The 26,711-nt window shown below is 43.3% G+C and overlaps 1 protein-coding gene across 1 annotated transcript in view; it reads right to left on the bottom strand.

Annotated features, from left to right (window-relative positions):
* LOC126484713 (cytochrome P450 6k1-like) overlaps positions 1-26,711 on the bottom strand; it is a 148,393-nt gene that overhangs the window by 121,229 nt on the left and 453 nt on the right. The gene's annotated exons all lie outside the window — the stretch shown is intronic.

Below are 26,711 nucleotides of genomic sequence, written 5' to 3'. Positions count from 1 at the left end.
CTCAGCCAGGAATAAGCACACCCCAGAATGTCGAAGATGGTTCAATGCGTGGAAAATTAATTTAATTTAAAAATGGACAGATGAGAATTACTGGTGGTTAATATTCTGCAGACAACAACGTTATTACAAATCCTGCACAAACTACTGTTGAACAGCGGTGGTGAACTATATCCGCTGTGTCCTTATCAAAGAAACTAACCCAGAATTCGGCTTCGATAATTTAGAGAAAACCACGGAAGAAGCAAACCAGATTAGTCTGCTGGGGATTTGAAGGTATTTCCTCCCACAGCAAGAGAAACATTCAATCAAAGACGATTGTAGATGGGGCTCTTTTTCACACTGTGCTGAGTGTCAAGCAAGATCTACCAACGAATTTTCATGAGGCTAGAATGGGTAACATTATTTGCAGTAGTTATTCTGCAACTTAAAGTAAAGAAAAGAGAAAGGCCAAATGTTAATTTCGTTGTTAGCGCTCCAGGTGTGTCTTGCAGTTAGAAATATTTTAAGACATTTGTCGAGAGATTCTAGTTTCGTCGTACCAAAATAGTGAAGGTCCTCACAATCCAAGTTAGGTTATACGAAGTCAGTTTTTTCGTCAAGATACATATGGAAAAACTCGTAGAAAATGCTTACAGTTCACAGAAATATTTCACGTCAGAGACAATTTTCTTAACTAATGCACTTACGTGCGGTAGAACAGAATTTCAGTTCCCACTCTGTGAATAAAGCAACACAGAATTTCGTTCGAAATTATGGAAAGGAAGAACACATTTTTGTCTCCCGTCGACAGCAATGCCACCAGAGGCAAAAATTTGGTACAGAATCTCATAAAAAATTTACCATTTTATATGTGAAACCAACTCATGGTAATGATATTACCGTTTGTTTACTGATACAGCGCCTCTTATAGTTCCTTCCATACAATGGATCGAACGTTCTTGGTGAATAGCGTAACAACAGCACGATTCGTGACATATCTTCGAGTGCTTGTAGTGGGGTTCTGTTAGTGAGCCAGTCCTCCTAGACGTTGCAGGGATGAGGTGAGGACGCGTTACTGAATCTATCGAAAAACATCAGTCGCTGGTTAACTTTCTTTAACTGACTGGGATCATACTTCCTATGAATTTCTATTTCTACCAACAGGTTTGATTTAGCTTCGCACAGGAATACACTTTCCAAATGGTCCATGGAACTCCTTCAAAGCTGAAGGAGTCGTCATCGCTTTTCTCCTACAACTGAACGGTGTACGCTCTATTTCAGGACTTCTCATCCCCCGCATTCCTCTTTTGCGACTATAGACTGGTCTCCACACTCCAATGGTGAACACATATTTCATCTACGGAATACAGCCCCACGACAACATAAAGAGCCTTAACTTCTTCAGATTAAGTTTGGAAACGCCCATCATTCAGCGTTCTTGATCTGATGAATGGAAACAAATTATGATTATCAGTACTGCACGTAGATTGTTCACACGCAGTACGCACTTCATGAGAAAATCTAATGAAAAATTAGGTACACCACATGCCGAGCATGGCTTCACAGCCTAAACACCCACTTCGTCTCGATGTTGTGTATTCCTAATCGGAGAAAAGTGTTTCGATTGTGAAGCATTCCCCACATTGCGTGCTTCTTTGGTTACACCCGACCTGTCACGAGTATTGCCCTAGATGATAATGATGACGATGATGACCATCATGATACGATGGTGTGGGCTCACGATAGCAAGGTCTTTAGCATCCGTACGAAAGTATTACGAGGCGAGTGTCGATACAATACAGTTGACAGAATTATAAAACTGCAACTACAGCTAAAAATAGCGAAAAATCCGCAAAACATGTTGTAGACACGTACGCACATACACACAGAGTGTGGGAGCGTTATATGCCGACTTTAATGGCGTTCTTATCGGACAATAATTACGAAATACACAGAACTGAGATTAACTGACAAGGGGAGGCCGCAAATTGTGAAATTCAGATTCGATTCATACTGCGCATAATAAAAGCTCATGGCCAGATGTGTAATGTGGCAAAGCACCAAGATGCACTTCTCAGCCGTTGTCGAGAAAATCGACAGTTAAAAGAAACCGTTGCGGTGAAATACTCTCCAATTGTACCGCCTCCATTTTTCCGTTTTTTTTAACAGGGTGTACCAAAGCTCTCCCGTCCGCACTGATTTTCGACAATGTTATAAGTTGCGCTAGGGACCGCATCTACCTTCTTTCGAAGTTAGCAGGCAACTACGCTGTTATGCGGCGGCTCGTTTCGGCCCATTCAACATCTGTCATTCAAGTGTAACGAGCGAGTAACGGAGTTTATATTTCATACCTGCCACAGCAAATTTGTGTTCGTGGGGTCTCTATACTAATTCGAACGTTTGACTTACGCTATACGTATTCGTTTCGGAATATCGTTTCTACGTCTTCCGTTAACTACAAGTGGTTAACATTATGAAGACAATTAACAACATTTGTGAAATACAACTTTGTTTGCGGAAAACATAGTGATGTTCGAAGTCGCCAGTTTTTCCACGACAAACGACTTTCAACAACTTATTATATGCATAATTGTTGCAACTGATTGCCGGGAATTATATATATATATATATATATATATATATATATATATATATTTGAATTATAAAAAACAAATACTAAAAAAAAGGTTGCATGGCGCGAGATTCGATCCGACGACCTTCGGATTACGAACCCGAGCGCTTACCGCTGCGCCACGACGCTGTAGAGAATTATTAATCGTAGAGAGTATTTCACCGCAACGGTTTCTTTTAACTGTCGATTTTCTCGACAACGGCTGACAAGTGCATCTTGGTGCTTTGCCACATTACACCTCTGGCCATGAGCTTTTATTATGCGCAGTATGAATCGAATCTGAATTTCACAATTGGCGGCCTCCCCTTGTGAGACGCTGAAGCAACGAAGTGTCTCCTACCTGACGTTGGCACCTCGCTGTACTACAGCTCGGTGTCACACCACAGTCTGTATTACAATAAATAAAAAAACTAATATTGCCACTGTTTTATTCTCTTCCCGTTTGCGCATGTATGACATCACAATATAACGAAAATTATGTATAACTGCCTTAGTTTATAGAAGAACAGTTGAATGCATGCTGTGTGATGTCAGAAAGAACAGATACCATCTTTATATAGTTAAGTCTAACCGGCCATTGACCTACTTCTTCTCTGCTGGAAGCACACGCATTGCCCGATCTCTTACGGAACTCGGTAAGATTGTCTGCCGCGAGTAATGAGTGTAATGGGCAGGGGTACTATGAATGTAGTGTGTGGACATTAAGTTGGGAATATTAGTCTCACAGAGAGCGTGCAAGGGATAAATCCCTGCATTCGCACTTTCCTCTGTGCCCTCGGTGGCTGAGATCGATGCCGGCCCGGTAGCTCAGCGTGTTCGGTCAGATCGCTGGTTGGCATCTGTAATAATAAAACTGAGTGAAAGGATCAACAACGAACTTGAAAAAATGTCATGTGACGTCCGCAACGACCAAACACAACCATGAACAACGTCTGCCATGTAAGCAGAAGATCCCGGGTTCGAGTCCCGGTCGGGGCACACATTTTAAAATGTCCCCGTTGATGTATATCAACACCTGTCGACAGCTTAGGGTCTTGATTTAATTATCATTTCATTTCTTTACCATGGTTGGAGTGGGGAAATGCACCTTGAAACCGTCGCACTATTCTCCTTAATGACAGACTGTCACACAGCACGTCAAACAATTGATTGTTTGATGGAAGACACACCGAATTTATAAATCATTGGCCGTATTCACCTGACTCACCACTTATTATTGTCCCCTTATGTCAAACGAATATGTCTGCGACTTTCAGCATCTCAAGAATTTATTGATCCTTTAAAAACCGTGCTTTTGTAGTACCAACACTAGAGTTAACAACAGAAAAGCACAAGAAGAAGCGTAAACAGTGTTAAAGGGGAGTATTTTGAGAAAACATACAAGCTGCTTATTTTTTAAGTGTCTGGGTAAACACTGAACAGGGCGCTCTCGCATCTCGCACTCGTTCAAATGAAATGTGTAACATGTCAAAAACCTCAGGAAACTTTCTGTGTAGCTCTTCTCTATGCCAGTAACAGGCGAGACTGTGCTGAGGTCAGGCGATGGACTCACTTTCTTCAGCACAGTAGTTCATATTCTGTCCATGTATCGGATTCCCGTGATTTCCCTAAATCGGCTAAGGCGAATGCCGATATGTTTCCTTTTAAAATGTAAGTACAATTTCCTTCCCATCCTTCCCCAGCCCGCACTCGTGCTCTGCCTCTGACCACCTTGTCGTCGACGAGACGTTTAACTTTAAGCATCCTACCTTTTTTCCAGTACAGAAATGTGAGTTTCATTGGCGATTTCCTCGGAACGTAACGAAACTGCGCAGTTGCGTCCTTCAATTATAAATTATTTTATCGCTTTATAAATAGTGCCTACTACACTGAAGCTACTTCTATATTTCCTACTACAGTTTCTTTAGATGTAGAAACATCACTGTGAACGTTCAAAAACTCAGTCAGCTTAAGTGTTTTTGATATGACAGTTTTTCCCCCGTTTTTATCTTTTGCTTTTAACATTTCACTTCCAGACGCATAATGTCGGTTGGTATCTCTAAGGCGACTGCTTATGCTGGTTACCTAGATCTGCATAGAAGGGAAAATAAATTACAAAATAAAATCGAATTCTACTATTTAATCAGATGGCGTTACACATCGGTATAATAATTTGCATTTGTTTTGTATTGCCGGCCAGGGTCGCCGAGCGGTTCTAGGCGCTACAGTCTGGAACCGCGCGACCGCTACGGTCGCTGGTTCGAATCCTGCCCCGGGTATGGATGTGTGTGATGTCCTTATGTTAGTTAGGTTTAAATAGTTCTATGATCTAGGGGACTGATGACCTCAGGAGTTAAGTCCCATAGTACTCAGAGCCGTGTTTTGTAATGAAACCAATGCCAGTTGGTTGCTTCACGTTGCCAACAGAGATCGCGGATAAATGCAAGGTAAGTACGAGGCCAATACTGCAGAATACTCTTTGTAAAACGGAACTTGGATTTCATTCAGACCCGGTGACTCATTCGTTTTCAACTCTTTCAGTTGTTTCTCAATGGCAGGATGCCTATTACTATGTCCTTCATACGAGAGTCTGTGCGATGTTTTAACGACGGTATATTTGTACGATTCTCTTGCGTAAACGTTTTCCTAAACGCGAAACAACTTCCTGTCTTCTACTTTCACACCATACTGGTCAAGGAGTGACTGAATAGTTGCCTTCCACCCACGTAGCAGCAGAATTTTCTCGCGTTCTCGGCAAGACTTTTATTGAAGTGGTAGTTGCATCCCTTGCGCACCTATCATTTTTACAGATGCACTAACTTTTGCCTGTCGTCATTCACGTTCAAATGGCTCTGAGCACTATGCGACTTAACTTCTGAGGTCATCAGTCGCCTAGAACTTGAAACTAATTAAACCTAACTAACCTAAGGACATCACACACATCCATGCCCGAGGCAGGATTCGAACCTGCGACCGTAGCCGTCACGCAGTTCCAGACTGAAGCGCCTTTAACCGCACGGCCACACCGGCCGGCGTCATTCACGTGTTATGTTGTGAACCGAGAGCAGAGTGCAACAGTCTTTGCTTCCTAAGCATTTTCCAAAAGTTATTGTTAAACCACGGTGGGTCTTTCCATTCTTAATCTGCTTACACCGGGAGCGCGATTTACCGTCTGTTTAAACTTTGCCCATAATTTCTCTCCATCAGTCGTACGAACTAAATGATGTCCATTCATTATGTAAGTGAGATACTACAAACTGCTTATGTGCTCCAGAAGGAGATTTTCACTCTGCAGCGGAGTGTGCTCTGATATGAAACCTCGCAGAAGAGTTTCTGTGAAGTTTGGAAGGTAGGAGACGAGGTACAGGCAGAATTGAAGCTGTGAGGACGGGTCGTGAGTCGTGGTTCGGTAGCTCAGATGGTAGAGCACTTGCCAGCGATAGGCAAAGGTCACGAGATCGTGTCTCGACGCGGCACCCAGTTTTAATCTGCCACGAAGTTTCGTTTGCTTATTTACTCTTTTCAGCAAAAATACTCTGCAAGCCTTCTTGATTGTTGTATTAATTCTAGCAAGCGTCGTCGCTATGACGACATCATGAACACTAAGCCCTGTGTCTATACTGACACCCTCGATAAGGTTAGGCCTGTTTGCAGCTACAACGATTAAAATAATTCCATTGCACGTGGATTGCCGAACTACCTGCTCAAGGCAGTTTTCCGAAAACGTGTTCAAAGGTACTTCGTAAGACTGTCTGTTCGTAATGAATCCATAGACATCCCAGTCTATGCCCGGTACGTTAAAGTCGGCTCCAACTAGTATTGCATGATCTGGGTATTACCGCGCTACTGACTAGATTTCCTTTGAATGACTTTAAAACTGTCACGACTGAATCTGGTGGCTGGTAAATCGTCCAGCAATTAAGATGATTTCACGTACATCTGTTCTACGCTGCCGAATAACTTCACTGTCACACTCAAATTCGAGGTCGATAGAGAGTCAGCTAGAATGAAGACTCCACCTCCGATGGCACCCTATGGCATCTAATCTGTATTTCCAATTTACATTCTGTGACTAGCTAAATATCTCAGTACTTTCTACTTTGGGTTTCACAGGCTCTTGGTCCCGAGAATAATTTGAGCGCCAGAAATTTCATCTAGGACAGTAGATTCTGGAACTTCGTCTCGAATACTTCGACAGCTCACTGATAAAAAATTTTGACAGCTGCAGTTTCTTTACTTTGAACGCGCTCTTATTCGCTACCTGCGTGTCCACTGGCGAGTGTTATCAGAGTACCTCCAACTACAGCCTGGTCTAAAAAAACCTTGTGAAGTCCATGCATCTCATCTAAATATGGCTTCAAAAATTAGATTGAGATTTCGTTTTTCTGCGCATGAAATTTGAAGGTTCTGCGTTTGAGTCATTCAAGTTATACTTCCACTGGTCGAGGTGGCTGATGAAGTCACCCTTGTAAAAACCTGGACGTAGGTGTTTACGGGGAACGTGAGATAGCCACTGAACTGCTGGAGGTTTGTAGATGTTTACAATAATTAAATCCCCAATTTTTGTAGCAGTTTCGTAGGTACCGTTAGACATTTCTGTAGAGATTCTCTACTGTATAGTGCACGCACACTGATCAGCCAGAACATTATGACCACCGACCTACTATCGATATAAACCAGTCCAGGTGACAGCAGCGCCATCTGGCGAAGAACGACTGCTAGTTAGTACTATCGCAATTCGACCGTGGGCAGGTTGTGATGGCCCAGAGGCTTGGCACAAGCATTTCGGAAACTGCACGACTTGTCGGGTGTTCGAGGAATGGTGAGTGTCTTCAACGCGTAGAGAAGATAAGGTTAAACTGTTGTATTGGCAGAAGAGCCAACACCGTGTTACTACAGGAGGCCGAAATGCACGTGTTGTAGCTCACGCAGGCTGGCGTGAGGAGGGAAGAACTATACTGACGTGAGGTCTGGAACATGACAAGGAATGAGAATTCAGAAAGCGGACGTAATTAGTTTGATACTTAACTTTAATCCATTAATGAGGAACGTCGCTCTTGACGGTGCATCAGTCACAATATTATCTGTTCAGAAGACATAGTAACTGAATATGGCGCCTTGCTAGGTAGTAGCAAATGACGTAGCTGAAGGCTATGCTAAACTGTCGTCTCTGCAAATGAGATCGTTTATAGTCAGCGAACCATCGCTAGCAAAGTCGGTTGTACAACTGGGGCGAGTGCTGGGGAGTCTCTCTAGACTAGACCTGCCGTGTGGCGGCGCTCGGTCTGCAATCATTGATAGTGGCGACACGCGCATCTGACGTATACAAACGGACCGCGGCCGGTTTAAAGGCTACCACCTAGCAAGTGTGGTGTCTCGCGGTGACACCACGGAAACCACGTCCAGACATCGTGGGGCTGGGCGGCGACCACTCATTACAGATGTCGAACGTCGTAGGCTGAGCATACGGGAAAAGTAGGACAGGCGGAGAACTTTGGCGGAACTGACATCAGACGTTAATGATGTGCAGAGTACAAGTGTGTCTGAACACGCAGTGCACCGAGCACTCCTTACGATGGGCGTACGCAGCTGACATCCCACGCACGTGCCAAAATCAAAACACCATGATATCGGCAACTATGACTGAAAAGGGCACATGATTATCGGCACAGGATGTTGGGGCAGTGGTAGAGCGTTGCACGGTCTGACGAATCCCGGCTCGCATTCGAGAGGACGACGGTTCAATCCCGCGTCCGGCCATCCTGATTTAGGTTTTCCGTGATTTCCTTAAATCGCTCCAGGCAAATGCTGGGATGGTTCCTTTGAGAGGGCACGGCCGACTTCCTTCCCCATCTTTCCCTAATCCGATGAGACCGATGACCTCGCTGTTTGGTCTCTTCCCACAAACAACCCAACCCAACGAATCCCGATACCTTCTTCATCATGTCGATTTGACGGCGTGAATCCGTCATCTTCCAGTGCAACAGTTCCATAACATCTGTACTGCGGGACGGAGACAAGCTGACAGCGACTCCGTTATGTTCTAAGAAACGTTCACTTTGGCATCCGTGACTTCGGTGGAACTCGTGCACGGCACAGTGAAGGACAAGAACTATCGTACATTGGCCGCAGACCACGCACACCCCTTCATGACGGTTATGTTTCCCAACTGCAGTGGCGTTTTTCACCAAGATAACGTGCCATGTCGCACGTCCAGGAGTGTGATGGAGTGGTTCGAGGAACGCAGTGGCGAGTTCCAGTTGATATCCTGCCCCCAACTCATTAGTTCTGAACCCGATCAATCGCATCTGGAATGAGATTGAACGTGGCGTCAGAACTCATCGCCCCCATCACAGGAAACTACGGCAATTAAGTGACTTATGTGCGCAGATGTGATGACAGTTCCTTCCAGCGACCTACCAAGGCCTCATTGCTTCCAAGCCACGACGCTTTCTCCGCTGTTGTCCGTGGCGAAGGTGGACATATCGGCTATTAGGTAGGTGCTCATAGTGTTCTCGCTGATCAATGTATGTGGCAATCCCGTCAGGTGGATGGTAAGTTGGGCCAAGGAGGTGGTATCATCGTATTTTACCCCTCGTCTTTAGTTGATCCTCATCACACGGATAGCGATCACGCCACCATCATTTTCCAGGCATAGTTTTTATAAATATTGCCATTTATGTTTGTACTTCTCTCTATACGAGGGCCGTTTGAAAAGTCCGTACAAAGTCCGAGAGATGGCACTACCGGCGTGTATCGAGGTCATGTTTAGTTAGTAGCATCTTTGGAAAGAACGCACTCCAAGACTCAGCCATATTGGTCTATTTCTTTGTGCTTGGCATTCGTGTTAATCAAGGAAGTCGAGTGATTGTCAAAAAGCGGATGGAAAAGAATTTCGTGTGGTGTTTAAACATTACTTTATGAGAGGCAGAACGCTTAAGGAGACTAAAGAGAAGCTCGATAAACATTACGGTGACTCTGCACCTTCGATCAGAACAGTTTATAAGTGGTTTCAAAATTGTCGGAGTAAGCCGTATGGGTACAAGTGATGCTGAACGTTCTGGACGCCCTGTGGAGGTTACGACTTCGGAAATCATTTATAAAATCCATGATGTGGTGATGGATGACAGAAGAGATAAGGTGCGTGAGATAACTAGTGCTGTGGGCATCTCGAATGAACGGGTAAATAATATTTTGCATAAGCATTTGGACATGAGAAAGCTATCCGCAAGATAGGTTCCGCGATTGCACACGCTTGACCAAAAACGGAATCGTGTGACGTGTTGCAAGGATGGTTTGCAGCTGTTCAGGAAGAATCCGCAGAACTTTAAGCGTCGTTTCATCACTGTGGGTGCAACATGGCTACATTTCTATGCTCCTGAAATCAAACAACAATCTAAACAGCGGGAGAATCCGCACCAGAAAAGGTGAAGACCATTCCTTCGGCTGGAAAGGTTATGGCGACTGTCTTTTGAGATTCGCAAGAGATTCCTCATCTACTATCTGGAGTAGGGTAGAACTGTTACAGGTGAATATTATTCATCGTTATCGGATCGTTTTGAAAACCGAGCTGCGAGGAAAACGCCGGCGATTGGACCGCAAAAATGTCCTTTTCCATCTCGACAATGCATCAGCGCACACGTCAGCAATTGTGATCGCAAAATTAATGGAAATACGATTCCAACTGATTTCACATCCCCCTATTCTCCGGACTTGGCTCCCTCGGACTACTATTTGTTCCCCAATTTGAAGAAATGGCTGGTGGGACAAAGATTTTATTCAAATGAGAAGGTGATTGCTGCAACTAATAGCTATTTTGCAGACTTGGACATTTCCTATTATTCGGAAGGGATCAGCAAATTAGATCAGCGATGGACGAAGTGTACAAGTCTAAAAGGAGACTATGTCGAAAAATAAAAAAAAATGTTTACCACAAACACATAAGTAGTTTTTATTTTTCCATGGACTTTTCAAACGCCCCTCGTTATTGTTGTTGTGGTCTTCAGTCCTGAGACTGGTTTGATGCAGCTCTCCACGCTACTCTATCCTGTCTCTGACAGAATTACAATGTCATCGGCGAACCTTAAAGTTTTTATTTCTTCTCCATGGATTTTAATACCTACTCCGAATTTTTCTTTTGTTTCCTTCACTGCTTGCTCAATATACAGATTGAATAACATCGGGGATAGCTACAAACCTGTCTCACTCCCTTCCCAACCACAGCTTCCCTTTCACGTCCCTCGACTCTTATAACTGCCATCTGGTTTCTGTACAAATTGTAAATAGCCTTTCGCTCCCTGTATTTTACCCCTGGCGCCTTCAGAATTTGAAAGAGAGTATTCCAGTCAACATTGTCAAAAGCTTTCTCTAAGTCTACAAATGCTAGAAACGTAGGTTTCCCTTTCTTTAATCTTTCTTCTAAGATAATTCTTAGGGTCAGTATTGCCTCGGGTGTTCCAATATTTCTACGGAATCCAAACTGATCTTCCCCGAGGTCGGCTTCTACCAGTTTTTCCATTCGTCTGTAAAGAATTCGCGTTGGTATTTTGCATTCGTGACTTATTAAACTGATTGTTTGGTAATTTTCACATCTGTCAGCACCTGCTTTCTTTGGGATTGAAATTATTATAATTCTTCTTGAAGCCTGAGGGTATTTCGCCTGTCTCATACATCTTGCTCACCAGATGGTAGAGTTTTGTTACGCCTAGCTCTCCCAAGGCTGTCAGTAGTTCTAATGGAATGTTGTCTACTCACGGGGCCTTGTTTCGACTTAGGTCTTTCAGTGCTCTATCAAACTCTACACGCAGTATCGTATCTCCCATTTCATCTTCATCTACATCGTCTTCCATTTCCATAATATTGTCCTCAAGTACATTGCTCTTGTGTAGACCCTCTATATACTCCTTCCACCTTTCTGCTTTCCCTTCTTTGCTTAGAACTGGGTTTCCATCTGAGCTCTTGATATTCATACAAGTGATTCTCTTTTCTCCAAAGGTCTCTTTAAGTTTCCTGTAGGTAATATCTACCTTACCCCTAGTGAGATAAGCCTCTACATCCTTACATTTGTCCTCTAGCCATCCCTGCTATTTTGCACTTCCTGTCGATCTCATTTTTGAGACATTTGTATTACTTTTTGCCTGCTTCATATACTGCATCTTTATATTTTCTCCTTTCATCAATTAAATCAATATATCTTCTGTTACCCAAGGATTTCTACTAGCCCTCGTCTTTTAACCTACTTGATCCTCTGCTGCCTTCAGTATTTCATCTCTCAAAGCTACCCATTCTTCTTCTACTGTATTTATTTCCCTCATTCCTGTCAGTTGTTCTCTTATGCTCTCCCTCGTATAAATCAATAAAATTCTGTAAGAGCCCAAAGTATCTAGGCCTTTGTTCCTTAAAAGAATCGTTGTTGATGTTAGGAGCCATACTACTGTGTTGAGTTAGGAGACCACGAGGACTTTATAGCTGCTAATGTCGTTGCTTACTTAGAAGCACTCAGGTGCCACGTATAGAATACATGAGACCTGTGGTGCATATATCCACTGCAATGGAAAGCTGTTAATGGTGGCTTTTTTGATGTTTCCAATCAATCCTGAGGCTGGAAATGTACTCGGTACACAGCACCATTGGGGAGTGTCCATTGGGTGGACGGCGTGCATTTGCAGCCTCAGGACTGATTGAAGACGCCGAAGAAGCGACCAGTAACAGCCATGCACTGCAGTGCAGAAGCGCACCGCAGTAGGTCACACCTACCGATCTGAAGCAAGGCCGACACCCAACGTTATTATATTGCGATGTTGTACATGAGCAAATGGGAAAAGAACAGAATAGTGACAGTATTGGTCTTTTTTTATTCTTTGAAAAACCGGTGCCAACGTCATGATGGTGACACTTGATTCACTGAAGGCTTCAGTTAATGTCAGTTCTACATATTTCATAATTATTCTCCGACGCCATTAAAGCCGGCAGAGGACAGTTTTAGCAGGTCTGCCAACAGAACAAGTGTGGATTCACGCAGATATACGAAATCCATCAAGATACGGGCATGCATTCAGCAGGGATGTTATGTGGCGAACGCAGTGCGGATATTATTTGAAGCAACCTTGTCTGAGACCTAGGTATGTGATGGTGGTTCTGAGCCTGCTCGAACATCGGTAGTTTTTCTACTGAAGCAGTTGAAGCGAATGGTATATTTGTACCTAATACCTTTCCCTATTTGTGGAGTTGTCCCAAAAATCTTTCTGTCACATTTCCCTGGCTTTAGCTCTTGACTCTTTGTGTGGAATCCAGAACTGGGACCCCAGAATGAAGCATTTCGCCAGTGGCCTCTCTGGCCAAAACAACTTCCCTTTTGTTTTCTTACTGTTGCGCTCGGCCCTCTCTCTGCAGCCGTGTTAGTTCACTCGCAGGAGCGTGTTCACGTCTTACGCAGAGCGAATCCTTCAATGTAGAATGAACTGTTTATCAAGCGATAAACGAACTGTGCAATTTCGTAAAGTTCCGAGGTAATCTCCAATGAAATTCAAATTACTGTATTGGACGAAAGGCAGGATGTTTAAAATTTGACGTTTCGTCGACGATAAGGTCATTAGAGGCAGAGCGCAAGAACGGACTGGGGAAGGATGGAAAGGAAATTGTACGTCCATTTTAAAAGGAATCATTCCAGCATTCGCCTTAAAATATTTAGAGAAATCCCGGGAAACTGACGCATGGGCTGCATGTGAACCGCTGTGCCCCAGAAAGCGAGGCCATTGTCTGACCTAAGCACCGTCTCGCTCGATGCTGGGATAGGGAAGAGAAGCACAGAAAGTTTTGTAAGATTTATGAGCTGGTACGCATCTCATTTCAACGGGTACGAGATATCAAGGCGCCCTGTTTAGTGTTTACATGACACTTAAACAATAGGCAGCTTGTTGGTACAAATTGTTCCATGGTTTCTCAAAATATTCCCCTTTAAATGTTTTTACACTTCTTGTGTTTATTTGTTGTTAACTCTAACGATGGTGCTACAAAAGCATGGTTTTTAAAGGATCAATAACTCCTCTAGACGATGAAAGCACACATATTTTTGTTTGACGTAGGAAGACAATAAGAAGTTGTTAGTCATGTGAATACGGGCAATGATTTGAAATTTCGATATCGTACAGCATGCATCAACTGTTGTCCTATACTCTCTCTCTCTCTCTCTCTCTTTCTCTCTCTTCCTCTCTCTACCCCTCACTCTCTCTCTTGCTCTTTGTGTGTATGCGGGGGTGGGGGGGGGTCTAGGTGTGTGCGCGTGTAAATGTTTTTTCTGATTATTCGTTCTTTTTAATTGTCATTGCAGTTTTATAATTCTGTCAACTAATTTATCGACACTAGTCTCTAACCAATTTCGTACGGATGCTATAGACTTTGGTGTCGTGCGACCTCATATCACGCAACCTTTTTTCAAAAGAGAATTAAATAAATTATTCTGATAGTTGGAAATGAAAATGATTTGTTAAAAATTCTCTTTTATGTTGGTTAAAAGCCACGACTAATTGTTTCTCAGGGCGCCACCCCTAGAAATATCATACGTATTCCAACGTGAAGACGTCCGTCTTACTCACGATGGATTTCTAAAAAATCTTTCTTTTATGTTACGTGATAAATCAGTTAAATAAACTGCTTAATTATTTCTTTTTCTGTGAGGTTTGGCAGCGTATACATTAATAAAAATTATTGTTCATAAAACTGTACCTCTGGCCTAAAAAATGAAACGGAAAATACAAGACGCCGTTCTGTATTTATTAAGATTATTATCTGTAATATTTCTTGCAAGAAATGACTATTAAAAGCGTTTTTATCATTTTGTCATTAATGGCGTCGCTACAACAATTAACTTACACAAAACAACAATTAAGTTACTCACCGCCATATCAAGATCATGATGATGATGATCATCATCATCATCACTATCGTCTAGGGCAATAGTCGTGACATGTCGGATGTAACCAAAGAAGCAAGCAATGTGGGTAACGCTTCACAATCGTAACACCATTCCCCACATCAAGACGAAGTGGGTGTCAAGGCTATGAAGCCCCGTATGCGGTGTATCTAATGTTTCATTAGCGTTTCTCATGAATTGCGTACTGCGTGTGAAGAATCTGAGTGTAATACTGATAGCTATAATTTGTTTCCATGCAGCAGTTCAAGAACGCCGAAAGATGGGCATTTCAAAACTGAATCTGAAGAAATTAGGGCAAATGTCGGACTCTTAATGTCGTCATGGGACTGTTCATTGTAGGTGAAATATGGATTCACCATTACACTGTGGAGGCCAATCCACAGTCGGAAAAGACGAACGCAGAAGCTGAAAAGTCCTCAAATAGAGTGTAAACCGTTTGGTTGTAGGGGAAAAGCGATGACGACTCTTTTTGGTCTAAGGAGTTCTGTCTTGGTGTAAAGGAAAGGGTACACCAGTGGCGGAGCCACATCAAACCTGTTGATAGGAATAGTAATTCATAGGGAATAAGATCCCAGTCAGTCAAAGAACGTTGACCAGGGATTGATATTTTCGGATTGATTCAGTAGCGCCTCATCATCTCATTTCCTCAACCCCTAGGAGGACTCGGTCACTAACAGTACCCCACAGGAAGCACTCGAAGACACGTCACGAATCATACTGTTCTTATGCTATTAACGAAGAACGTTGGGCCCATTGTATGAAAGGGGTATGTAAGAGATACTATATGAGCAAACAAACGCTAGCATCATTATGATGACGAAGTTTCACATACAAAATAATAAACTTTCTGTGAGATTCTGTACTAAATTTTTCACCTCTAGTGGTATTGTGGACGATGGGACACAAAAATGTGTTCTTCCTTTCCATCATTTCAAATTAAATTATGTGTTGATTCATTCTCAGAATAGGAACTGAAAATCTGTTCTACCACACGTAAGTCATTGCTTACAAAAATTGTGTCTGTCGTGAAATATATCTGTGAATTGTAAGCATTCCCTACGAGTGTTTCCATATCAATCTTGCCGCAGAAACTGACTTCGTACAATTTAACTACGTTTGTGATGACAGTTACTATACTGGTACGACGAAACTCGTATCTCTTAAGAAAGTGTCTTAAAATATTTCCAACTACAAGTCACACTTGTAACGCTAACGGCGAAATTAATAGCTAGCCTTTCTGTTTTCTTAACTTTAAGTAGTAGAATAACTACTGAAAAGTAAAGCTACCCATCATGGCCTCATGAAAATTCTTTGGTAGATCTTGCTTGATACTCAGCACGGTGTGACACAGAGCCCCATCTCCAATCGTCTTTTTAGCTTTTAGAAACAATGATTGAATCTTTCTCTTGCTTTTAGAAGGAAATACGTTCAAATCCTTAGCAGACGAGTCTGGTTTACTTCTTCCGTAGTTTTCTCTAAACCACTGAAATCGAATTCAAGATTAGTTTCTTTGATAAGGACACTGCGGATATACTTCGCCATCGTCGTTCAATAGGAGTTTGCAATACAGACGTCGGCGGCGGAATGTCAACCACCAAATTCAAATGTGTGTGAAACCTTATGGGACTTAACTGCTAAGGTCATCAGTCCCTAAGCTTACACACTACTTAACCTAAATTATCCTAATGACAAACACACACGCCTATGCCCAAGGAAGGACTCGAACCTCCGCCGGGACTAGCCGCACAGTCCATGACTGCAGCGCCTTAGACTGCTCGGCTAATTCCGGCGTTAACCACCAGTAATTCTCTTCTGTCCATTTTGAAATTAAATTTATTTCCCTCTCCTAAATCCATCTTCGACATTCTGGGACGTACTTATTCCAGGCTGAATTAGAAATATACTGTTGGCAACTGAAATTGGGGTACCACGCAGGCATTCAGTGTGCAACAGACGTCAAACTGGGTGCTGGGATACGCGGATTTTCAGCGCTGCTGCAGATACGAGTAACGCCATCTACATCTTGCATATATGGAGAGATTCCGCGGCGGTTTTGTCATCCAGAAATGGCACTTGAATGTAGGTCGTTCGAGAGAAAATCGTGTCATGCCTCGCATAACAAGCAGAAACGTCTGCCAGGCATGTCGTAATTCAAAAGCGTCAGGATGTCTTCCCGTGGCAAACTGGTGTCTAACGTCGCGTGTAATTTCTCCTAGTACTGCTCCAGGTGCGACGACTCTCCTGGGAATATGTAATCGGTGAGTTCAAGAGAGCCATTTTCAATGCCCTGCAGGATCTCAGCAGCTCTAGTGACTGGCACCCGATAGGACAGGTACGGTCAGAGCAATTGCTGTGCCGTATCTCACAGCCACGTCACGTGACTTGAATCAGGAAGTGGGTTTGACTGCAAACAGACCAGCGTCCAGAGTGAGGCAAACTGCTGCTTATCCGCTCTCCACCTCAGCTCTCGCAGGCATTCTTTGCAGGTGTCTACTATAAATTGTGTCCATTTAATATGCATTCTTACGAGGCAACATCGCTGCCCGTTAAATAATTAAAATTGTCATTCGGTGTCCCAACGTACCAGCTTGTCTGGTATTTTCCTGCAAATTCCCTGATTGCACACGGGTCGTGACTCTTAACAGTCCACGTCACGTAGTAAATGGAAAGTATGTTTAAGAAAACTTTGTAGTCTGCAGCCCCTACGACGCGATTCAGAGACGCCCCCAAGAAGCCTGCAGTGATTTATGGTAATGGACAGCAGATTGGGACATTGGGTTCTACGCAGCTAACAAGCGAAACTCCCGATCGCGCCACCATCAGATTTGGCGGCAAGAGGGCTCGGTAGACAGCCCGCCAAAAACTGAACACAGATCAAGCGCGAAAACAGGAGAAAGGTGTACTGACCGGTGAAACAGAAAGCAAAATAGTAACAGTGAACGGTCTAAGCACAAGAATTATAACATAGAGGAGGTTGAAAAAAACATGACGTCGTGATTAAGTAGTCACGATATGGGACTGAAAGGGGGCGAGCCGTGTTCAAATTCCCCTAGTGCAATTTTCTTTTTTGCTCTCTGTATTCAAATTTGTGTCTGTGTGAAGGTGTACCGTCCGTTTGCAACAGCGAGGTGTAAGGAAAGGACCTCCAGACGTAAGTACCTCGTATTTGTTCTACACAAGTAGCACGTTATAAAGTGGCTTTCGAATGAGAACTGCAATTGTTTTATGACAAGGCGATAAGTGAACCGGATCCTCTGCCGGAAAACACGTCTGATGTGTCATAAACGGCATTAGTATGTGTGTCTTATGATAGGAATCTCTTATCGACGCTCTTAATTTATACGCGGATGAGTGACGCGCTATCCAATGGACCATATTACCAGTAAATCTGATTGGGGGGGGGGGGGGGGGACGGGGAGTTTCCCCATGTGAGAGTGACTGTCTCCTTGCCCGACTTAGATATTCCTATGAATATGAATGCTTTCACTTCCAAGTAAATGATGAAAGCATAGTAGTTTATCACATACGCTGCAACAAAAGAACGCAACAGTTTCACAATCACACAGTTTCTTTGTGCTCTGCCAAAACACGTTTTTAACGTTTTTGAAGTTGCGTTCCGTTTTGGAAGTTTTGACTCTTGCAGTCCTTTGTTGCGATACAGTTCAGACCCGTTCATGTGTTTTTTTCATTTCTGTGAGACGTTTATGTGGTATCTCGCCTACTTTCACACCTTATCACGTTTACTTGCGACGGCAAAGTATCCTTACTACTCGGCTTATATTCTATAAACGATGTATAGTGTGACAACTGGCAAGATTACAGAAAGAGCACAAACATTTCAATGAATGGACGGACAGTTCATAATGTTTTGAACAAAAATAAAGAAAATTATACGAGGGAGGTTTGAACCCGGTTCGTCCACTTTGCGGTCTCGTACAGTGACCGCTTAACGACGACGCCTTGGCTCTTCCGCGTTTCTCGGTGTTGTACTTGTTAAGCTTGTACCGTTCACTGTTTCTACTCGTATTTTGATTTTTTTTAACACAGTTCAGTGCACTGTCATCCTGCTTTCATGCTTGATCTGTGTTCTGTTTTTGTCGCGCTATCCAAGTACCATCTAATCAATAAATCTGAGGGATGTTTAATGGGGAGACGCGCTATCCAAGTACCATCTTACCAATAAATCGTAGGGGTGTTTTATGGGGAGAAAAGACTTCCGCCAGCCAAACTGGACCTCACCCTCTTTAGCACAACAGTACAACGGTCACGCGCAGCTAAGTATCTTGGAGTCATCCTCAATCGGCTGCTGACCAACAAACTTCCATGGAATGCAGCCTACAAGTGCAGATACGTCTCTAGTGATTGCTACAGCAGCAGAACAAGGATTGGCGAGGAGAGGAATATCTGAAAAAACAGTGAGAGGAAAAAGGGACAGGCTGATATGAGATGTGTTTAGAAATCGGTGAATGGCTTTCATGATACTTGACGGAGTTGTAGAGGGGGAAAATGTAGAAGACGATACAGATTGGAATAAATCCAAGAAATAACTGTGTACGTTATGTGCAAATGCTACTCTGAGATGAAGAGATTGGCACAGGAGAGAAGAAGGTTGATGACTCGCCCCAAAAATTCAGCTAAAACAGGGCATGTTTCTCCGCTTAAGCTTTTATTTACTAATGCTGGAGACATCATCGCAGGCTACTAAAACTCCGACACAAGTTTCAGACTTAAAATAAGCTCAACACGCCGAAATGTCCATACGTATCCGCGCAACGGTACGATTGTGACGTCATGAGAACGTTGCATGATATCGCGTAGTCGAGTGTGTTACTGAGCTTATAACAGGGAAGAGTTGACCCTGTTCGCTACATTTATTACAAATGCGATCGAAGTGTGGTATGTGTAAATGAAAGAAAATCAGCCTCATACCGATATTTCAGGTGCGTGCAGTGCGTAGTATAATTGAATGCGTGCCCCGTAGTGTCTTCCCGTGTGGGTGACTGGCGCACGGACTCTGTTTGGCCTTGAGGTGGATCCGCCACCGTTATCGCAGGCGGCGTCTGATGCGTCACGACGCACGCCGCGTCCTCCTAGATTTAAACGCGGCTTCCGGGTGTCGGCAGGACAGTCTCCTCTCGGCAACTGCGGTGCAGTTCAGACCCCGGACAATGCAGCCGCCACCGCCGGCCCAGATACCAGACGCAGCTTGCCCGTTACAGGTCGGTGTGCGTTCCGCTACCGGTACCCTGTACGGTACATCTAGCATGTCAGTATTTCACACCAGTGCTCCCACTTTTCATTCTATGTTTTCGTTACAAGTAAATTCGTCGAGCCGGTCGCTGTGGCGGAGCCGTTCTTGGCTCTTCAGTCCGGAATCGCGCTGCCGCTGCGGTCACAGGTTCGAATCCTTCCATGGATGTGTGTGATGTCCTTAGGTTAAGTAGTTCTAAGTCTAGGGGACTGATGACCTCAGATGTTAAGTCCCATAGTGCTTAGAGCCATTTGAACCATCGTTTTTGAAAGTAGTCGACGTCGAGGCGGAAGCGATTACGGGTGAAGACAGTACGACCCTAACTGATAATGTCTACTTTGGTGAAGGTCAGAGCAAAAGTAAGTGTGTACCGAGTACCAAATGCTCTCTCTCATCATGACGCTCAGATAGTTAGGATAAATAAGACAATGCCTCACAGTATTTATACGTGTCAGTGGAAACCAGTTCGAATAACAGATAAGCCAGGACAAACGCATTTAAGAATAGTTTACAAGACATGTTCTACGATAAAATCTATAATGAACCAAATGATAACTTAAAATTTAATTCATTCCACAGTAAACTCATGTCATTATTTGAAAACGATTTCCATGTAAGTTAATCAGAAAGGACATGAAACAACCACGTAAAAACACCATGGATCACTACAGGGATTATACATCGAGGTGCCAAACGTCGTGTGGTGGCTCCTAATACCGTGTCGGACCGCCTTTTGACCGATTTTGTGCAGCAATACGAGGTGGAATTGCCTCAACAAGTTGTTGGAAATCTGCTAGAAAAATACTGAGCCATACGGCTTCTACAGCCGTCTATTAATTGCGGAAGTGTTATCTGTGCAGGATTTTCTGCACCAGCTGACCTCTCGACTACGACCCATAAGCATTCGATGGGATTCATGTAGAGCGATCAGGGTGGCCAAATCATTCGCTCAAATTGTCCAAGAATGTTCTTCAAACAAAACGCGAACAACTGTGGGCTGGAGACACGGGCATAGTCATCCATAAAAATTCCATCGTTGTTTGGGAACAAAAAGTCCATGAATGGCTGAAAATGGTCTCCAAGTAGACTAACATAACCATTTCCAATCAATGATCGGTACAGTTGGACCAGAGAACCTAATTCATTCCATGTAAACATCGCCCACACCCATACGGAGCTACCACAATCTTGCGCAGTGCCTTGTTGATAACTTGTGTCCATGGCTTCGTGGGATCTGCACCACACTCGATCCACCAACTGAAATCTGGACGCATCTCCCCAAGCCACTGTTTTCCAGTCGTCTAGGGTTCCACTGATTTGGTCACGAACCAAGGAAGAGGCGCTGCAGACGCTGTCGTACTGTAAGCAAAAGTACTAGCGACCGTGGTCTGCTGTCACAGCCCATTAACGCCAAATTTCGCCGCACTGTCGTAACGGATACGTACCTCGTATGTCCCACATTTATTTCTGCGGTCATTTCTGTGCTTGTCTGCTGGCACTGACAACTCTACACAAACGTCGCTGCTCTTGGTAGCTAAGTAAAGGCCATAGACCACTGCCTCGTACGTGGTGAGAGGCAATGCCCGAAATTTGGCATACTTGACACACTGATTTGCAAGACCCTTGAGTCATGTTGTCCCTATGCAAAGAAATTTGTGTATGACAACGTTTGACGCCTAATGGAGAAGTTTCCGGGTGTGTAAACTTACCCAAATAGTCTTTTGGATTGACCTTTCTCCCTATACCATGTCCGCAACCTATGGATGACACACTGAGAGGCATTGGCACCTATAGCAACATGACAGAAATTTCATCCTTTTTGCTTCAAACAGACCGCCCTTGCAACATGTACTTAATTCAGATGCCGCAGTCTATGCGCCCGGTTAAATACAACGTCCACAAGTGGCATCTACCATCTGTGTACCTCACTAGGAAACACTGGTGCACCAGTACTCACTTCCTTCTGAGGAGTCACCAAACACTGCAGTGCGTAACACAGCGAATACATAGCGAATGATTTTAATTGTTGTCTACAGTGAAAGCGAAGATCTCACACCATGAAGTAAGACCACAAGTAACCCCTACGTCAAAACAGATCTAACATATCGCAAGTTTGTAGACGTTTTTCTCTTATTATTTTGAAGAGTATATATTACGTATCTATTCACAATAGATATATATTAAAAGTAGACGTATAAAATATGCCTCAATTCGAATGCACTGTTGCGTCATAATTTCGAAGCAATCGGTGCAGAGCTTTAAGAGCTTTAATGTCTTGAACTAACCACATTTAAATTTTTATATAAATTTCCGCTGTAGTTATTACATATGGAGTGTAACAGGTATAAGTGCAGACATTTATATTGGTGACTGAGGACTGTGTAGCAAACAACATTACATCAGTATTTACATCATTTGCAGACTAAAAATTATAGCTATTACAAGTTGTATGTTTTTAGGTTGGCTAGTATCTCCGAGTAGGTGTGGCATCAATAAGCCACTAATGCTTATTTTCCTCTGGGCAGCAGGTCAGATGTTACAATGTGGACGTGGTGACGCAAAACGTTTGGTCTATACTGACAGGAGCAGTCCACTTGGTGGTGCAGTTACGCGGTGCAGAAAGCGTCAGATCGTAAATTTTGTAATGTGCTTGTGGGACGAATGTTTGACGCAGAGAAACATAAACAACATATTGTGTGCGTATGTATCAGTGTACAACATGTAAAAATGTCTTTACTTATACCTGTTAGAGCATGTGTATTTATTTATGGTAGGCATCGTCTATATTATAGTATGCAAATACCATTTTGCGCTAATTATCGTTTGACTGTCTAAGGGAACGGTCAAGGCGTGATTAGTGTAATCAAAGGAACAGAGGTAGTTATTTTGATAGAAGTCAGAACAGCCAAGCAATTGACTGCTGTTTATTTTCCGGCTCGTACTAACACATACATAGATTCAGGTGATTCAGCCTTATGGTGAGCTTATCACCAGGTGTAAAGCTTGTCTAAAATTATCTACAAACAGAGCTGAAACGAGGATTAAATCTTTTTGACCGTTGATGGGGTGACAGTACGGGCATACTCTGGGCGCGGGTTGCAGCCAAGCAATGTAGCGTTTTGTCAGACCGACATCTTGCTCAATAGCGACCCAGCTCTGTGGGAGATGAAGAACCTTCGGGAAGTTTCCAAAGGGCTAATGTATGAGATAGTACTTGTCTTCCACGTTAAAAGGCCTCCTTCGTCCGCATACAGGGGTTAATTTTTGCCGTAACATACCTCCCAAGGAATTGTCTTTTGAAATCACTGGAACAGGTTGGCTCTGGTAATTTGAAAATAGAACACTTGCATTAAACCACAGTGTAACTATAATTTACCGCTGTACCTGAACATGACAAAGGCTTAAATGGCTCTGAGCACTATGGGACTCAACTTCTGAGGTCATCAGTCCCCTAGAACTTAGAACTACTTAAGTCTAACTAACCTAAGGACATCACACACATCCATGCCCGAGGCAGGATTCGAACCTGCGACCGTAGCGGTCTCGCGGTTCCAGACTGCAGCGTCTAGAATCGCTCGGCCACGAACGTGACAAAGGAAGATGAACGTCGGTGTGATGAGAAGAGGCATGATAGTGTCCGTCTGTGTGTGTGTGTGTGTGTGTGTGTGTGTGTGTGTGTGTGTGGGTGGGTGGGTGGGTGGGTGTGGGTGGGTTTCTGTACCGAACTTAAGTTGAGCTTCGTTCCAAAGTTGTGACTGGTCCAAATCGGTAGCCTTCTTGTCAACAGTGTTTTGTTTATGATTGCCAGCAACATCAGCGATCTAGTAGCATGGCGACGTCTTGTGTCAAGTGTATCAATGAGCTGCGGTTGTTTGCTGATGATGCCGTGGTGTACGGTAAGGTAACGAAGTTTAGTGACTGTAGGAAGATACAAGACGATTTAGACAAAATTTTTAGTTGGTGGGATGAATGGCAGCTGGCCCTAAATGTGGAAAAACGTAAATTGATGCGGATGAGTAGGAAGGTCACACCTGTAATCTCCAGATACAGTAGTACTAGTATCCGGCTTGAAAGAGACATATATTTTAAATATCTGGGCATAACGTTGCAGAGCGATGTGAAATGCAACGAGCATATGAGAACTTTGCTAGGGAGGGCGAACGGTCAACTTCGGTTTATTGGGAGAACTGTGGAAAATTGTGATCCATCTGTAAAGGAGACTGCATACAGGATAATGGTGCGACCTGTCCTTGAGGATTGCTGGAGTGTTTGGGAGGTGCACCAGGTCGGATTGAAGTAAAACATCGAAGAGGTTCGCTAGATTTGTCACCGGTAGGTTCGAACAACACGTAAGTGTTGCTCCAGGAACTCAAATGGGTATCCCTGGAGGGAAGGTGCAGTTCTTTTTGAGAAACACTATTGAGGAAATTTAGAAAAGCGGCATTTGAAGCTGATTGCCGAACGATTCTATTGACGCCAACATAGATTGCGCGTAAGAATCACTAAGATAAGATGCGAGAAATTAGGGGTGATACAGAAACATATAGATGGTCGTTTTTCCCTCGCTGTATTTTCGAATGGAACAGGATAGGAAATAACTAGTAGTGATACAGGGTACCCTCCGCCACGCATCGTGCTGTGGCTTGCGGAGTGGCTGTGCAGATATAGATATGTAGATGTAAATGTAGATGTAATAAATAACTTAACGAGTGTTTGAACATGAGCATCCGTATAATTTGCTTTGACGAAATCTTGTTTATATTAAATCTTGTCGTTTTGATGGTTTGATTAAATGAGATAGTTCTTTAAAAACTTGACTTTCAGAACATTGCTTAGTAAAAATAATTTCGACACTCCACACTTGTGATTTTTAAGACCTGCATGTGGCAGAGGCTGGCGGGGTCGGGTTGGCGTCGGGTACGAAAAGGCGCGAGGCGGTTGGGTGGAGGGAGGGACGGAAGGACGTAGGGTGTTGGGTGGTGGAAGGGGTGCGTTCTTGCATCTAAAATTTTATTGGTTGAAAACAGTCTTGGTTGCAATTTTAGTTTTTTTATTTTTCAACGACGCGTTTCGCCTTATTTAGGCATCTTCAGGTTATCTAAATAGAAGACAGAGAAGAAATACATCTATTTAACAATCGCGATCGCGTTGTGCAGACTTGAATAACCTATAAGCATGTATAAACAGATCACCTAGTGAAAATATAAACAGATCACCTATTGAAAGAGCAAATATCTTAATTTGGTATTTCTTAAGAATCCTTTAGTCAGTGTAGTCAAAGGGCATCGTCGAATATATCAGCCCAACATTGGGTTCGTTAAACTCGGTAAAAACTATAAATATAAAATAGTAAAATCATTACTTTTTCTAGATGGACGCGAGAGGCACCAAGGTCTGCATAACGCGTTCCCGTTCACAGGAGCGAGTAACAGTAAGAAGGGGGCTCAGGTAGTAAGCATAATGCGTCACAGCGTCGTGTGCCAGTACTGAAGCCTCTAATACAGAATCACCTCCGGAGGTGGCGCTGCGGCGCAGCAGTGATTAAAAATCAGAGATCGTAAACTGGATATACATACCCACTATAACTTTATAAATGTAATGCACATAAAACATTGATAAGATGGAATTACTAGGGGCTACAATTGTGCTTAACGTATCCTAAAATTTTGACGAAGTAAAATATAATGAAGACGGTAAATTTAAAATGAGAAAACAAGGTGTATAATAGAACACACAGATACAGTACATAAACAGATTTTTCGTATCATATACCACTAGAATGAGAACATTAAAAACACAGGACCGTAATTCCAAAGTAAGAGGCCTCCCTTATAACACTCAATACTGCGTCATTCGGAGCTACAACATCTAGCAACAAAACTTTTTTTGTAAAATACAAGTAAAATTATTGGGCTTAAAAAATACACACCTACGTGGAAGACGGACGTTATGCGGGTAAACTTTTTTTATAGCTACATTGAAATGTGTTACGTCATCATTTAAAGCGACAAACTCGCAAGTATCCTATTTGAGTAAAAAAAAAAAAAAATCTAACGGCTTTGCTAAGACCAGAGAGGAACAGGGCTCATATTTAGGCAAGACTACGAGAGCTCCAGGATTACATTAACAACACCGATTTCATAACTTCTAAAAAAGCCTGATTGGCGTCAATTATTTGGCCGTTAAGGAGAGACAAATCTTTGTCTTCCATATGCCTAAGTATTTCAGTTTGTTCCAAAACGTTTAACTTCTTAACCTTTTGCGCAAAATGCAAAATCTTAAGATTTTGTACGGGCGGAGGACTGTGGCTTTAAGGTGTTGGGCTAAGGCAGAGCTCTGTTTTACCTGTCCCCATCTATTAAGAAGATGTTCTTGCAATCTAATTTTGAAAGTTCTGCCTGTTTGTCCAACATATCCCGCATTACAATCGCGACACTCCAGCAGATATACCCCGATGCCAAAAGGTTGTTCTTTTTAGGTGATTCATTATGTATGTACATAAACTGGAGATTGGTAGCCGCGGAAAATACTATACGAGAGCCCACTCCCCGGAAAAGTTTTGCCAGTTCATAACTAAAATTGCCCATAAATGGCAAAGAAATGTAATTGTGCTCCCCGACAAAAGGCGCATCGGGTGAACTCCGCAGGGGCATCGTTGTTTTGTCTTGGTATATCAACGAGCGCAACACGTATGGACTGAAAGACCTAAAATTTTATAAATTAAGCACTGACCGTACATATACACCCCCTAGCCAGCTGACTGGGTTATCGGCAAGGCACTCCTGGGGTACTGACTGACACCTGCCGGGTGTGTGGGCTTGTCTCATGACGCCGCCCGCCACTCTGCTGACTCAGACAGGCTGCGTGTCAGAGACAGCTGTCTGACAGTCCCAGCCACTAGACCGCCTTCAGTCATTCGTCGTCTCCACGAGACCTCC

This window comes from Schistocerca serialis, chromosome 6, assembly GCF_023864345.2.
Source record: "Schistocerca serialis cubense isolate TAMUIC-IGC-003099 chromosome 6, iqSchSeri2.2, whole genome shotgun sequence".
Lineage (NCBI taxonomy): Eukaryota > Metazoa > Arthropoda > Insecta > Orthoptera > Acrididae > Schistocerca > Schistocerca serialis.
This window is presented reverse-complemented; position numbering and strand designations above follow the sequence as displayed.